This window comes from Camelina sativa, chromosome 14, assembly GCF_030686135.1.
Source record: "Camelina sativa cultivar CO46 ecotype springtype chromosome 14, ASM3068613v1".
Taxonomy (NCBI): Eukaryota; Viridiplantae; Streptophyta; class Magnoliopsida; order Brassicales; family Brassicaceae; genus Camelina; species Camelina sativa.
The window spans coordinates 31,769,347-31,784,767 of NC_141893.1; the positions used below are offsets into that span (position 1 = coordinate 31,769,347).

At 40.1% G+C, this 15,421-nt stretch overlaps 1 non-coding gene across 1 annotated transcript; it reads right to left on the reverse strand.

Moving 5' to 3' along the window:
• Positions 1-954: 954 nt before the first annotated feature.
• LOC147928885 (small nucleolar RNA R71) lies at positions 955-1,061 on the reverse strand. Its single transcript, XR_015581038.1, has one exon. It is a non-coding gene; the product is annotated as a small nucleolar RNA R71 (small nucleolar RNA).
• Positions 1,062-15,421: the final 14,360 nt, after the last annotated feature.

Consider the following 15,421-nt stretch of genomic DNA (forward strand, 5'->3'; position numbering starts at 1 on the left):
ATTACATTCCTGGAACTGTTTCGTTTGTTCATGCTTAGAATCGTTTGCGTTTTTATTCACTTTCGCTTCTTGTCATGCATTCTTGTTTCTTGTTCTGTGACTCATTTCCATTTCGCATTTTGATCATTCTAGGACTCTTAGATAAAAACACTCTTTGAATTGGCTTAACTTGTGATTCCTTGATTGCATCTTGATTGCTAGCAACATCCCATTTGGATTGACACCTTAAATACTACAACACTTAAGGTTAATTGAACCTGCTAGGAGACACAAAAATCTTAGTATCAATTTGGCGCCGTTGCCATTTGGGATTCTTTTTGCTACATTTAAGATTTCAAGTTTTGCAAGATTAAGTTCTATTACACAATCATTCTGAGTACTGACTTGCTTTGGTTTTCTGCTTGTTTGTTTTGCATCTCAGGTACCTGTTGATTGCAACCTTGCATGCACACCAGATCAAGAGGGCATCAGAATCTCCTTCCTGTGATCGACGAAATCAATCGGTTGCAACGCCCACGACAAGCTCGTCAACCCACTGATCATCCCGCACACGTCACTATGGAACACCAGAATGAACCACATCAGGGACCGCGAAACATTGGTGCTGGGGATGCACCGAACACTCATACTCAACGTGCTGGAATCGTCCCTCCCGCCGTGCCGAACAACAACTTCGAGATCAAAAGTGGTCTGATCACCATGATCCAAGGAAACAAGTTTCACGGGTTGCCTATGGAGGATCCACTCGACCACTTGGACGAGTTCGACCGTCTTTGTGGTCTCACCAAGATCAATGGTGTGAGTGAGGATGGTTACAAGCTGCGCCTCTTCCCATTCTCCCTTGGAGACAAAGCTCATCAATGGGAGAAAAACCTTCCCAAGGGATCAATCACCACCTGGGATGGCTGCAAGAAGGCATTCTTGGCCAAGTTTTTCTCTAACTCCAGAACAGCACGTCTCAGGAATGAGATTTCCAGCTTCACTCAGAAGAGCTCAGAATCATTCTGTGAAGCCTGGGAGCGTTTCAAGGGTTACCACAGCCAGTGTCCACACCATGGTTTCAGCAACGAGTCACTGCTGAGCACTCTATACCGTGGTGTACTTCCAAAAATCCGCATGCTGCTTGACACTGCTTCTAACGGTAATTTCTTGAACAAAGACGTTGAGGAAGGATGGCAACTGGTTGAGAATCTCGCTCAGTCTGACGGCAACTACAACGAGGATTATGACCGCACATTTCGTGGCGACGCTGGGTCTGAAGAGAAGTACAAGAAAGACCTCAAGAATGTCAATGAGAAGCTTGACCGTATCTTGCTGAGCCAGCAGAGGAGCGTCCACTTCGTCTCTGAGGACGACCCTTTCCAAGTTCCAGATGGGGAGGGTGAGCAGAGTCAAGAGATCAGCTATGTTCAGAATCAGGGTGGCTACAACAAAGGTTACAACCCCTACAAGACGAATCCCAATTTGTCTTACCGAAGTACCAATGTTGCTAATCCACAAGATCAGGTGTACCCTCCTCAACAACAACAGCAAGGGCAACAAAAACCTTTTGTGCCTTACAATCCGGGATTCGCTCCAAAACAACAGTTCCAGCAGGGTTACCAAGCTCCCTCGGGACCACCGCCAGGATTCCGCCCTCAACCAGTTCAGCCTACACCAACCCCAGATCAAGAACTGAAGCATATGATGCAACAAATTCTTCAGGGTCAAGCTAGCGGTTCCATGGATACTGCAAAGAAGTTCGCTGACCTAAGTCAGCGGATGGAATGTTCCTACAATGATCTGACCGTCAAATTCGAAACTCTGAATTCGAAGATAAGGTACATGGAGGGCCAATCGGTTTCTACTTCTGCACCAAAGCCTGGCCAATTCCCAGGTAAAGCTGTTCAGAACCCCAAGGAGTTTGCCAATGCCATTACGCTAAGAAGTGGGAAAACATTGCCTCCCAGGCAAGGAGTACCAGACGTCACTGAGGACAGTGCGGAATTAGATGGGGAGGATTTTGGTCAGGATGACACTCAGATGGAGAACCCCGTCGAGGCAGTCAAAGATCCAATCGAGCCAGTGAAGCAATCCGAGCCTGAAGCTGTTAAGGAGCCTGCTGTTCCTGAAGACAGACCTGCGAAGTTCATCCCTCCACCGTACAAGCCTCCTCTACCATTTCCAGTGAGGTTCAAGAAGCAGCTTACTGAGAAGTACAAAGCCTTGTTCGAAAAGCAAGTCAAGGAGATTGAGTTGAGAATGCCATTGCTAGATGCATTCGCACTTGTTCCTCACTACCAGAAATTCCTCAAGGACTTGGTGATGGAGAGATCAAAAGAAGTTCAAGGCATGGTGGTACTAAGTCTTGAGTGCAGTGCAATCATCCAGAAGAAGGTTGTACCCAAGAAGCTCAAAGATCCTGGATCATTCACTCTTCCCTGCTCCATTGGACCCATGTCTTTTGAGAGGTGCTTATGTGATCTTGGCGCTTCAGTGAATCTGATGCCATTCTCTGTGGCTAAGAGGTTGGGTTTCACAAGGTTTAAGGGATGCGACATCTCCCTCATCCTTGCAGATAGATCAGTGAGACTTCCACATGGTATCTTAGAGGACTTACCTGTCAGGATCAGAGACGTGGAAGTACCAACTGACTTCGTGGTTCTGGAGATGGATGAAGAACCTAAAGATCCTCTGATTTTAGGAAGACCGTTCCTAGCGACTGCTGGAGCCATCATTGATGTCAGAAATGGCAAGATTGATCTTAATCTGGGCGATGACTTCATCATGAAGTTTGATATCAAGGATACTTTGAAGAAGCCAACAATAGGAGGACAAGTCTTCTATATTGAAGAGATGGATAAGTTGGCTGATGAGCTGTTGGAGGAACTAGCTGAGGAGGATCATCTCAAAACTGCTCTAACCAAGGATGGAGAAGAAGGGTTCCTGCATGGGGAGACAACTTGTTACAAGAATATGCTAGATTCCCACAGAGAAACGGATGGATCAGAGGAATTCGAGCAGATATCTGACGCAAAGGAGGTACGTGCAGTTGAGACAGAGAGTTCAGAACGTGATATCTCCCACTCGACCGCGATCATTCCAGACTCCCGTGCTGATGACTGGTCAGAACTGAAAGCTCCGAAGGTAGAACTCAAAACTCTCCCTTCCGGACTCAGGTACGTTTTTCTGGGAACCAATTCTACTTATCCTGTCATAGTGAATGCTAGGTTGAGTGATGATGAATTGGGGTTGCTAGTCACTGAGCTAAAAAAGTTTAGAAAGGCCATAGGTTATTCTTTAGATGATATCAAAGGAATCTCACCTAGTCTTTGCACACATAGGATCAATCTTGAAAATGAGTCTTATGCTAGTATTGAACCCCAAAGAAGATTGAACCCTAATCTGAAAGAAGTAGTAATGAAAGAAATCCTAAAACTGCTTGATGCTGGAGTTATCTATCCTATCTCTGATAGTACTTGGGTATCTCCAGTGCACTGTGTACCTAAGAAGGGAGGCATAACTGTGATCAAAAACGACAAAAATGAGTTAATCCCAACTAGAACCATCACAGGACATAGGATGTGTATAGATTATAGGAAGTTGAATGCTGTATCTAGGAAAGATCATTTTCCTTTGCCTTTCATTGATCAAATGTTGGAAAGACTAGCTAGTCATCCCTATTATTGTTTCCTTGATGGGTATAGTGGATTCTTCCAAATCCCTATTCACCCAAATGATCAGGAAAAGACAACCTTTACTTGTCCCTATGGCACATTTGCCTACAGACGCATGCCATTTGGTTTGTGCAATGCTCCTGCCACCTTTCAGAGGTGCATGACTTCAATTTTCTCGGATTTAATTGAGGAGTCGGTGGAAGTGTTTATGGACGACTTCTCTGTATACGGTTCCACTTTCTCCTCCTGTTTGTTAAATTTGTGCAGGGTATTGACGCGATGTGAGGAGACGAACCTGGTGCTGAACTGGGAGAAGTGCCATTTCATGGTTGAAGAAGGGATTGTTCTGGGACACAAAATTTCTGAGAAAGGGATTGAGGTTGACAAAGCTAAGATTGAGGTCATGGTTCAGCTTCAACAGCCTAAGACAGTGAAGGACATCAGGAGTTTTCTGGGACATGCTGGGTTTTACAGGAGATTCATCAAGGACTTCTCAAAAATTGCAAGACCTTTGACAAGGTTGTTGTGCAAGGAGGTTGAGTTCGAATTTGATGCAGCATGTTTGGAAGCTTTCAGCAAGATCAAGGAGGCCTTGGTTTCAGCACCCATAGTGCAAGCTCCGAATTGGGATCATCCTTTTGAGATCATGTGTGATGCTTCAGACTTTGCAGTTGGAGCAGTTCTGGGACAGCGTATTGACAAGAAGCTTCATGTCATCTACTACGCAAGTCGCACCTTGGACGAGACCCAGGGAAGGTATGCTACCACAGAGAAGGAACTCCTAGCAGTTGTGTTTGCATTCGAGAAATTCAGGAGTTATCTTGTAGGTTCGAAGGTCATTGTGTATACCGATCATGCCGCTCTGAGACACATCTACTCGAAGAAGGATACCAAACCGAGACTGCTGAGATGGATCCTGCTTCTCCAAGAGTTTGACATGGAGATAGTTGACAAGAAAGGAATAGAAAATGGAGTTGCAGACCACTTGTCAAGAATGAGGATAGAAGATGTTGTTCCAATAAATGACTCAATGCCTGAGGAACAACTTCTGGTAGCCCAGGTTTGTGAGCGGATGCATGACACAGGGGTTGAGAACCTCAAAATCAGATGCATGGCAATCACTTCTGAGACTGCACCCTGGTATGCAGATGTTGTGAATTACAAGGTATGTGGAGAAGTTCCTGATGACATGGATCCATACAGGAAGAAGAAGCTTTTCAGAGAGGTCAACCACTACTTCTGGGATGAACCCTATCTGTACAAGAGAGGTTCTGACGGTCTGTTCAGAAGATGCATAGCAGAAGGGGAAGTGCAGGGAGTGCTTGAGCATTGTCACGGTTCCGTCTACGGAGGTCATTTCGCCACATTCAAGACAGCTCAGAAGGTTCTCCAAGCAGGTCTCTGGTGGCCAACCTTGTTCAAAGACGCTCACAACTTCATCACCAAGTGTGACGCTTGTCAGAGGATGGGCAACATCACAAGGAGAAACGAGATGCCCCAAAATCCAATCCTGGAAGTGGAGATATTTGACGTCTGGGGGATAGACTTCATGGGTCCTTTCAACCCCCCATCTAATGGGAATGTCTATATCTTGGTGGCAGTTGATTATGTTTCTAAGTGGGTCGAAGCCATAGCCAGCCCCACCAATGATCACAAGGTTGTTCTGAAGCTGTTCAAAAGTATAATCTTTCCAAGGTATGGGATACCTAGAGCGGTGATCAGTGATGGTGGAACTCACTTCGTCAACAAAGTTTTTGAGAGCATGCTGAGAAAGTATGGGGTCAAGCACAAAGTGTCTACTGCGTATCACCCTCAGACCAGCGGTCAGGTTGAAGTTTCGAACAAACAGATCAAGGGTATCTTGTCAAGAATTGTTGGAGTCTCGAAGAAAGATTGGTCTGTCAAGTTGGACGAGACTCTCTGGGCATACAGAACAGCGTTCAAGACGCCAATAGGCAGAACACCGTTTCAGTTGGTATATGGTAAAGCATGTCATCTCCCTGTGGAGGTTGAGTACAAGGCACTTTGGGCAATCAAGCTGCTGAACTTGGATATTGACACAGCTCAGGCTAAGAGAACTCTTGACATCCATGAGTTGGAAGAAATAAGACTTGATGCTTATGAGAGTTCCAAGATTTACAAGGAGAGGACAAAGAATTTTCATGACAAGAAGATTATTGTCAAGGAGCTCAAAGCTGGAGATCAGGTTTTGCTGTTCAATTCCAGACTTAAGTTATTTCCTGGAAAGCTTAAGTCTAGGTGGTCTGGACCATTTACAGTCAAAGACGTTTTGTCATTTGGAGCTATCACTCTTCTGAACAAGGATGGCAGCGAATTCACTGTAAACGGCCAAAGAGTAAAAAAATATTTAGCTGATCAAGTCCGCCCAAAGGGGTTTTCTGTACTCCTCCATGAACCCCAAAAAGCATAAAAAGCTGAAAAGTCAAGCTAGAGACTTTAAACAAGCTCACTTGGGAGGAAGTCCCAAAGGTATCACTGTAAATATTTTTAGGATTCTTGTGTTTTTAATTTTTGTTTTTGGTTTTCTGTGTTCAGGAATCTACAGAAGGGAGTGTGTGCAACAAAGATAGAGGATACAGAGAAAAACAGAGTGAAAAGGAGAGGGAGTGAAAAAAAAAAAAAAAAAAAAAAAAAAAAAAAAAAAAAACGAAAAAACGAAAAGAAAGCAACCCACTTGCATCTCCCTCTTTGTTGGCTTCCCCTCCCACGTGAACCTCTATTATCTTCAATCACCTCACTCCCCCCCTCTCTTGTTCCCTCACAACAAACACATCACTTTATGTCTTCTTTCTTCCCATCACTCCACCACTCTTCCTTCTTTTCTCCTCTTTAAATTCAACTCTCCCCTCCCTTCACTCTTCACCCCTACCAAACAAATACTCTCCTCAGGACCATTATTATTCCACTCCCTCATCACTCTTTGTTTACGTTCTCACTTTGTTCTATTACCTCTGCTCACTCTCCATCTTCGACCTGCTGCAGTTCACTCTCCATCTTCTCGCCGAAGCTCCACTCTCCCGTTCATCACCGCCGTCTCACCCCGCGCTTCCGTGAGGCATCAACCGAGCTACTGTCGCAATCTGCGTTTTGACCGAGCTACTGTCGCAATCTGCGTGTGTCTCGCGCCACACTCACTCTCATTGATTTTTTTTGCGATTTTTATTATTGCTCGGTCACTAACCTACTAATCTTTGATTTTGAGTTTGAATTGTTTCAGCTTTGCAATGTCTGACAATTTTTGGGATGAGATGTATGATAAGTATGGTTGTCAGGTTCCAGGACGTGTTGCTACTTCCAAGCCGCCTACGCAAGGCGCTGGGTCAAGCAGACCGGCCAAACCGCTCTCTAAGAGCAAGAGTCGCGGGAAGCGACCGGCACAAGCTTCACACTCAAAGGAGGACGGGAGCGATTATGAACAGGAGGAACCCGCTTTGCGCTCAACACCAGCTCCCAGAAAATCGGTCAAACGGAAGAGCACTGAGACGAAATTAACTCCCAAGGAATACTACGAGCTGTTCCAGCAGATGGAGTTTGAGGGAACAAGATATCCCCATGTTGAGACTATGCAGCAACTTGGGATTTGGGAGGATGTTCAGTATCTGTTTAGCCGGTGCCATCTGGGGGGAATCATGAACACACCAAAAAGCGGATACAGGGAGGAGACAATTCAGTTCCTCTGTACTCTGGAGACGCATCTGTATGCGGATGAGCCGGGAATGATGTCTGATGGAGGTCTGGGCTACATTACATTTCGCGTTCATGGCCAGTTCTACACTCTCAGTTTCAAAACTGTCGAAGAGATGTTTGGATTTCCCAGCGGAACAGGGACTACGCCGCAGTTCGATCGGGATGAGATATCCGCACTCTGGGCAACGATTGGGAGTGCACCCACATTCACCTCCTCGAAGACAAAAGCGCTGAACATGCGGAGCCCAGTGTTGCGTTACTTCCAGAAGGCGGTCACCAATGCATTTTACGCTAAAGAGATTAAAGGATACATGACGAATGGCGATCTAGAGATGATCGATTTGGCGCTTAAGGGACTCTCATTCACTGCCATGGATTGCACCGCGCTGCAAGGTGACATATCCAACGCTTCCGTCTCGCTCTACCTTATCAACCACATGCTGACATACAAGCATTGGGTCTCGCGACTAAGCCTCAACCACACTCCCGGAGTGATGTGCATGGGAGGCATCGTGACTTGGTTCCTTGAGGCTGCTGGCGTCCCCCTACACTCTGAGGCGCACCCACCACGTTGGATAGACCTCCGCTACCTGCGACAGCTACGCACTTTGGATTGGGGTTTGAGGCATGGAAGGTTGCTCTACAATTTTGTGCATCCTGCGGTCGGACCTTCGAGATTACTCCTCCCTTGCGTCGAGTTGACTACAATCTTAGGTGGAGAGCATATCGAGTTTATCCCTCCTACGACAATCTTATACAACTCTGAAGCTGAAGAGGATCATGTCGACGTTGTGGAAACACGCGCGGAGCCAATGGAAGAAGACACAGAGGACTACCGCCCAGAGGAGTACCGCCCGGAGCAATTCCACTTCGAGGAGTACTCGGATCCGAGAATGTCCAAGGGGGATCGAGCCGCTCATCATAGACTCAACCTGCTGCAACAATGGGGGAAAGCCAGAGACAAAACGTTTAGCCGTTTCACCAAGAATGTCATGAACTTCATGCGTAAGTTTAGCTGTTCGACATCCACAACCGCGGTCCCAAAGTCCATCCCCGAGGATACCATACCAATGCCAGGACGCCCTTCCGCGAACCTAGAGCGAACACCTTCTCCGATTCCATCACCCGCACGTCAATCTTCATATGTGCCGCGACAGCGCCCATCTTCTCCCGTCCCTTCACGCCACTCATCACATGAATCTAGGGAGAGAAGGGGACGCGGTTTGCGTGGTTCAAGAGCCTCCTCAAGTCGTCGATCAGCGCGTCGTTCTGCAGCTCAAGCTGAGCAAGAGGTTGAGCAACAAGTTGGGCAGCAAGGTGATTATCAGCCTACGGATGTGGTAGTATTGGTCTCGGACCATGGCGAGTCTAGAGTCGACGACATGCAGTGCGACGAGCAGCCGAGCACTTATCAGAATACTCAAGCGGTTGAGCAACAAGTCGACCAACCAGGTGGGACCACTCCTGCGGATCCCGAACACGGTGAAGGACAGAGCCAGTACCACGCACCAGCTCCTTGGGCGAGCTCAGACTCCTTTTTCTACTACTGAGGTACTCCTACCTTCCTTTGTATATACCATTTCATTTCTGCATTGTTTGTATTGTGATTCTTAAATCCTCCAGCAAATTTTTCTTACACAGGAGACTGTGTATTTTAAGTTTGGGGGAGGGTTTGAGATGATGTATCTAATGTCGTGTTTTGTGATTCTTATTTCAAATCTTTGCATCATATCATGTTTGAGTCTGCATCCATCTATTTGTATAGAAAAACCATAAAAAAATTTGAAAAAAAAAAATTTCGAAAATTTCCACAAAAACAGAGTGTTCATGTAGTTTGCAATTGCATATTAGGATTGAGTCTAGGTTTATTCATATAGGGTTGTTGCATTTAGCATAGGGGTTGATGATGATTGTAACCTTGTTAGCATGTTGGATTCAATAGGATAGGATCAAGGCCCTTGTTCTTAGTTCTTTGATGCTTGTTGATTGAACTTGAAAATTTAAGATTGAAGCATGTTTTGAATTGATATCATTCCCTATCTACTTGAACCTAATCCTGACTTGCAATTATCCTGTTATGCATTGAAGTTGAACTCATGGATACCATATACATACTTGGATTGTCTTTCACATTTTTACCACCCTTGTCGATCCAAGTAGCTGATTCCCATCTTTGGAACAGTTCCCCGCACCCTTAACCAACCGTTCTTTCAAGCCAATTGTATTCTTGAATGTCAGGCCTTTTTCCGAGTTGAGCTTGTTAGAAAGTGTTAGGTTCTAACCGACAAGAGTAGGATCCTGTGTAGTTCTAGTTCGCGTTATCCGGACTAGTAGGACTAGGTGAGAACTCGATTTTGGGTATTGGGTATGGATTTGTGCAGAAAAGTGAAGTGTAAACAGAAAGTAAAGGGGAGAAAGTCTTTAGGAGGGGGATGTGTTTTCAAGGTTTACAAGTCTAGTAAAGGATTTGGGTTGAGCAAAACAATGAGTTATTGGTTCTGGGCATAAAACGAAAAGATTAGACAAAGGAAAGAAAGTAAAAATGCTTATGATGTCTAGAGTCCTTAGAAGAAAAGAAAAAGAACCATAGTGATAATAAAGATTTCCCAATCTGCTAGAATGATAATAAGTGAACTTCCCCTAAGACCAAGTATAAAGAGTGAAAGAATGGGTTTGAGATGATGTTTCTGATGAAGGGTAGAGATAGGACCAACTTCGGTTTGGAATGTTCTTTGGGTAGACAGGACGCTGCTCTTGTATGTATCAGTTGGTTTCAACCTTTAGCCTTCTCTTAAGCTCAACTCATTTTTGTGAGAGAACCTTGTCATGTATTGATGAAACCACTCGAGAAGGAGACCATCTAAGTCTCCAACCCTTCACCCTAGCCAAATGAGTTCAACGACATTGCTTAGCTTGATTCACGGTTCTCTGTTAATGAATGTTAAAGGGAATGATTGATAGGATTGCATGTGTAAAAAAAATATAGAGTTCTTTCACCATGCATCATAGAACTAAAAACAAGGACCTTGATTCTAACTATTTTATTTAGCATGTTTTAGGTTCTGAGACCCCATCTTCACACCTCTTCTCCATACTCTATTCTTGATTGTTTGCTTGAGGGCAAGCAAAGAGTAAGCTTGGGGGAGTTGATATGTCTATATTTTGTCTCTCCTTAGCCTATTTTTATCATGCATTTAGCTAGGATAACTCATTGGTTTGCATCGTTTTCTAGTTTTTTCTATACACTTTGCACGTCTAGGTAGCTCTTGCATCATCCTTGCATACATTGTGCATTTTGGAGTATTTCAGGTATTTAGGAAACGTTGGAAGCTATTCTCGTCCGAGCCATGGTCACCATCTTCATTCTCGTCCGAGCCATGGTCACCATCTTCATTCTCGTCCGAGCCATGGTCACCATCTCCGTCTCGTCCGAGCCATTGTCACCATCTCCGTTCCGTCCGAGCTATCCGTCCAAGCCATGCTCCTCAGCCTTCCATCCGAGCTATGATGACATTGGATTCCATTCGACGCACATGGACTTGATCGCACATGTCGGGAAGAAAGACGTTTGGTTTCACATGCTTCAGGAGATTACCGAACCGACGCTTTACCTTGTCGTTTTAAGTTTTAGGGCTTTCCATGTTGGACTACTATATATACATTTTGTTAAGTCTTTGCGGAGACATCTTATCTTTTAATCTCGTTTTCGTTCCCAGAAGGTTTTTAACCTAGCATCCAAAACACGTTCTCAGACTTGTATTCCGATATCGTTGAGATTTATTGAGATTTTGCATTTGATTCCTTCTACAAAGTTGTTAATCTTATTTTTATCTATCTTATTATGCTTGATTCAATGATTTCGGTGTTTGCATCCTTGACTATGATTTTCGGATCTGAGTAGTGTGGTAGTTCCTGAGGATGGGATAGATTAGGTGGAGGATCTTAGGATGTAGAGTGTTTAAGCTTTGATTGTAAAATTCCCTTCTGGACTAGAGTTAGAATTACTTGTTTCTCTCTGATCAATTGGAACTAGGTTCGAGACATTTCCGCACCCAAAAGGTGTTTGATGAAATGTCTGACCAACTAGTGCCAGAGACTTACGTTCCTAGCCTAAGAGATTAGTTGTCTAGGATGTTTGTTGACACGAATGAACTTGTCTATCATGCCTGCTCGACCACGTTTCTCTAGCGAGAGCTAGGTATGGAAGTGGTTGCGTCTGAGTAGCTTTTGCCAAGAGATTGGATTAGCTAAGTTGTGATGTTCATTGTTTAGGGATACTTTGCTTATGGTATGTTAAACACTCCTTAGACTAGAATACTCCACCGACATCAATTACCCCATCCTTAGGACTTCTTTCTTTCTGATTTTTATTACATTCCTGGAACTGTTTCGTTTGTTCATGCTTAGAATCGTTTGCGTTTTTATTCACTTTCGCTTCTTGTCATGCATTCTTGTTTCTTGTTCTGTGACTCATTTCCATTTCGCATTTTGATCATTCTAGGACTCTTAGATAAAAACACTCTTTGAATTGGCTTAACTTGTGATTCCTTGATTGCATCTTGATTGCTAGCAACATCCCATTTGGATTGACACCTTAAATACTACAACACTTAAGGTTAATTGAACCTGCTAGGAGACACAAAAATCTTAGTATCACTAATTTATAATTACAAAATTACAACAATATATTACATAATTTATACATATTATAATAAAAACAAGTAATGTTTATATAGTAAACTCTACATACTTTATGATCCTTTAAAAATTTATATATTAAACTCTACATACTTTAAAATCCTTTTTGTCCAAAAAAAAAAAAAAAAAAAAAAACTTTAAAATCCTTAAAAAATATTGATGTACCATTTTAGCTCCTTAATCAAACTACATATATATTAATATATATTTCTTTCCTTCCTATACATACAAGTTCTACTTAATTAGTACCTCAATTTATTTTGCTGAAAAAAAAAGTAGTACTTTAATTTTAAAAATATAATTATAGTTCGTCCCATAGTGTACCGTGGGTTCAAGCCTAGTTACATATTATTTGAGATCACAAATAATTAACATCACAACTCTCTAGACATGTCATACGTGAAAACAAAATACATTAAGCTAATCGATTTAACGAGATTCGAATGAGTTTGTGTCGTCACACATCTAATAAAAATCATATTGATTTCTTCATATATAATAGCAGAGCCGTGCAAAGGTATATAAGAAGCTAACAAAAATAAAATATATTCGTTTAATTTATACAAAATAAAAACGTTTGTAAAAATTAACTATCACTTGCGCTATGTCGTGGGATAGTTTTCTTAAATTATATTTGAATTTTAATTCATACCAAAAAAAAAACTTAAAAAAAAGCTAATCTTATATAGTTTAAAATTATGCTCCATGTACATGTTTCCTTCATAAAAAGCAAGAGGATTAGTGATCAAAATCATTTTCTACATGCTTTTATTGGGATCATGGGATGGAAGTCTAACAGTAAATCTGAAAAAACTTACAAAAAAGTAGAGAATCACAAAATCAGTTCTCATAATGATATGTTAAGTAAATCAAAAATATTCAATAAAATGTTTATCCTAATTATTTATTTGATTTCTTGTATTGGTCAACTATTTATTAATTTCATAATTTGTATATTTGCTTGTGTAAAGCTAAATATATAATAGCTTAATAATATAAAATTATCGCACATATCCCTAATTATTTTTTTGTAATAAATATATGTAAGTTTTAAAAAACATATATTTGTTATAATATATGGATCAAAATAGAATTAAGTTATAACGATATGTTTCTTTAAACCTCTTTGACTTTTAATAAAAACATCATTTATGAATATTTATAAATTCTATGATAATATACATTAGTATAACTTAGTTACACATAAATTTTTTAGTAGTCAAAGTTATTAAAAAAATTCAAGTAAAATGTTGATTTTGTTTTATGCACATAATCGTATTGTATAAATAAATTTATGAAAATAAAATTAATTAAAAATTGGTATAAAGGTGCCGAAGAAGAAGATAGATGAGTATTCAAGATAAGTGTCACGACGATGAAGAAAAAAAATCGAGCAATTGATTAAACGTTCTCTTTTTCGTTATGCTTTGTCCACATAACATTAAAAAACTGATATGTATTTAATGTTTTAATTTGATAGGCTACATATAACAAAAAAAAAAAACAAAAACAAACTGAAATGAAATATTAGTTTTCAAACATTAACAGAACATGATTTGATAACTTTAGTTATTAGGTTATTTTTATAGAATCAATCTGGTGAGAAGACGTTGAAGAAAAAATTTGTCACTGTGTTACCATATAATCAAAAGATGAGAAAATCTTAATGACAAAATAGAAAGCTATCGAAAATAAATTTGTAATCCTAATTGTTTAAATAAGCATAGAGTATGTCATGTAACTAGTTCTTTTTAATTAAATAATATAATAAGTATGTTTAAAATCATATTGTAGAAATCTATATTTCGTTTCTAACGGTGTAACTTGTAAAAAAAATTTATGAACCCATATTTTCACATTTATATATTTTTATTAGGGATAAATTATATTAATATGACCTTACTAAGTTTTATATGCCCTTATTTTTTTCAAAATTGGATGCCGCAAGTGACGGCTTCTTTTTCTATTACTGTTGCACGGCTCTGATATTGAGATCAGTCACTTCTGTGGTCACTGAAGCAAATTCGTTTTAGAGGTGTAGTCCCTCTTTTTGTTTAGGCCTTGAATGGTGATCGAAAAGGGGGACGTTTTTGTAACAAAAAGGGAAATCCGCATTTATTACACCATTCATACAATTTACATTAATTTGCGGTTTTGTAAAAAACAAAAAAGGAAAACTGCATTAAGTTTTTGTTCTGTCTTGTTAAATGAAAAACGCTCCGTTAATGAATGTTTTCCAAATATGGTGCGGATCACCATAAATCCGCTTTCCTTTTGTTTTTTATTATAAATGATCCATTAATGATTATCTAAATTTGTATTAAAATAAGGTTTATGGTAACTAATATATTGTTTTAAGTAAAAAAAAAAGATGTTTATGCAATAAATAATTATATTACAAATAATAAAATAAATAAGAATAATTTACATATGTTGTAAATACCAAAAAGTTAATAAATTATAAATATAAATATATTTTAGTTGTGCATAAAAATATGTACATAAAAGTTAAATTTTAGTTTAAATAAATTTGATTTTTTATCATTACAAATTAAACCAATAATGCATAATTAAGTAGTTTTAAGCAAGTTTATATATATTAGATCAATATGTTAGTTCATTAACATTTAAATCAATAATAATCAATTTAAATTATAATATATTTTGCTATTTTGTAGGTATTTTAAAGTTCATAAATATATAAAAATGTTTATTTATTAGTAGAAAACAAGTTAAATATATATAACTATACTAACTATATCAAAATAATATGATACCCGTACCGCAAATAGTTTTTTTTACCAAAAAAAACTTTTTTATGTACCACTTATTTTGTATAAACCGCACTTGTACCGCAAACCGCATGTACCACAGTTGATCCGTACCGCACTCTAAAACCGCTTTTCCCACACAATCAAATACGCGGTCACCATTCGGACCATTAGTTTCCAACTCTTGTGGGTTCTTATTTTGAGTCTCTTAAGTAATTTTTTTTTTTTTGAAAATAAAAAATTTAAATTAGAATATGAAGTTATTGCATTGCATTTGAGATATATCTTTATAAAATTATTGCATTTCATAAAATTTAAAACATAGGAAACATTAAAACATAAGAAATGACAAGTAAAATTCATAAAAAGAGGAAATGTTTGAGGTTATATCAGGAAACATAATCACATGTGTATCCAATTCATAGCTTGAAAGCAGGAAAATGCAGAACAAAAAGGAATTCAAGAGAAATTCCAGTGATCAAACCTGCAGAAAATCATATAGATCATTGCTAACTCCAGTTTCGTCATGACGGATATCACTTTTGTCTGTAGTAAAGCTGAAACCAGTTCCAACATGCTGGTCAACAT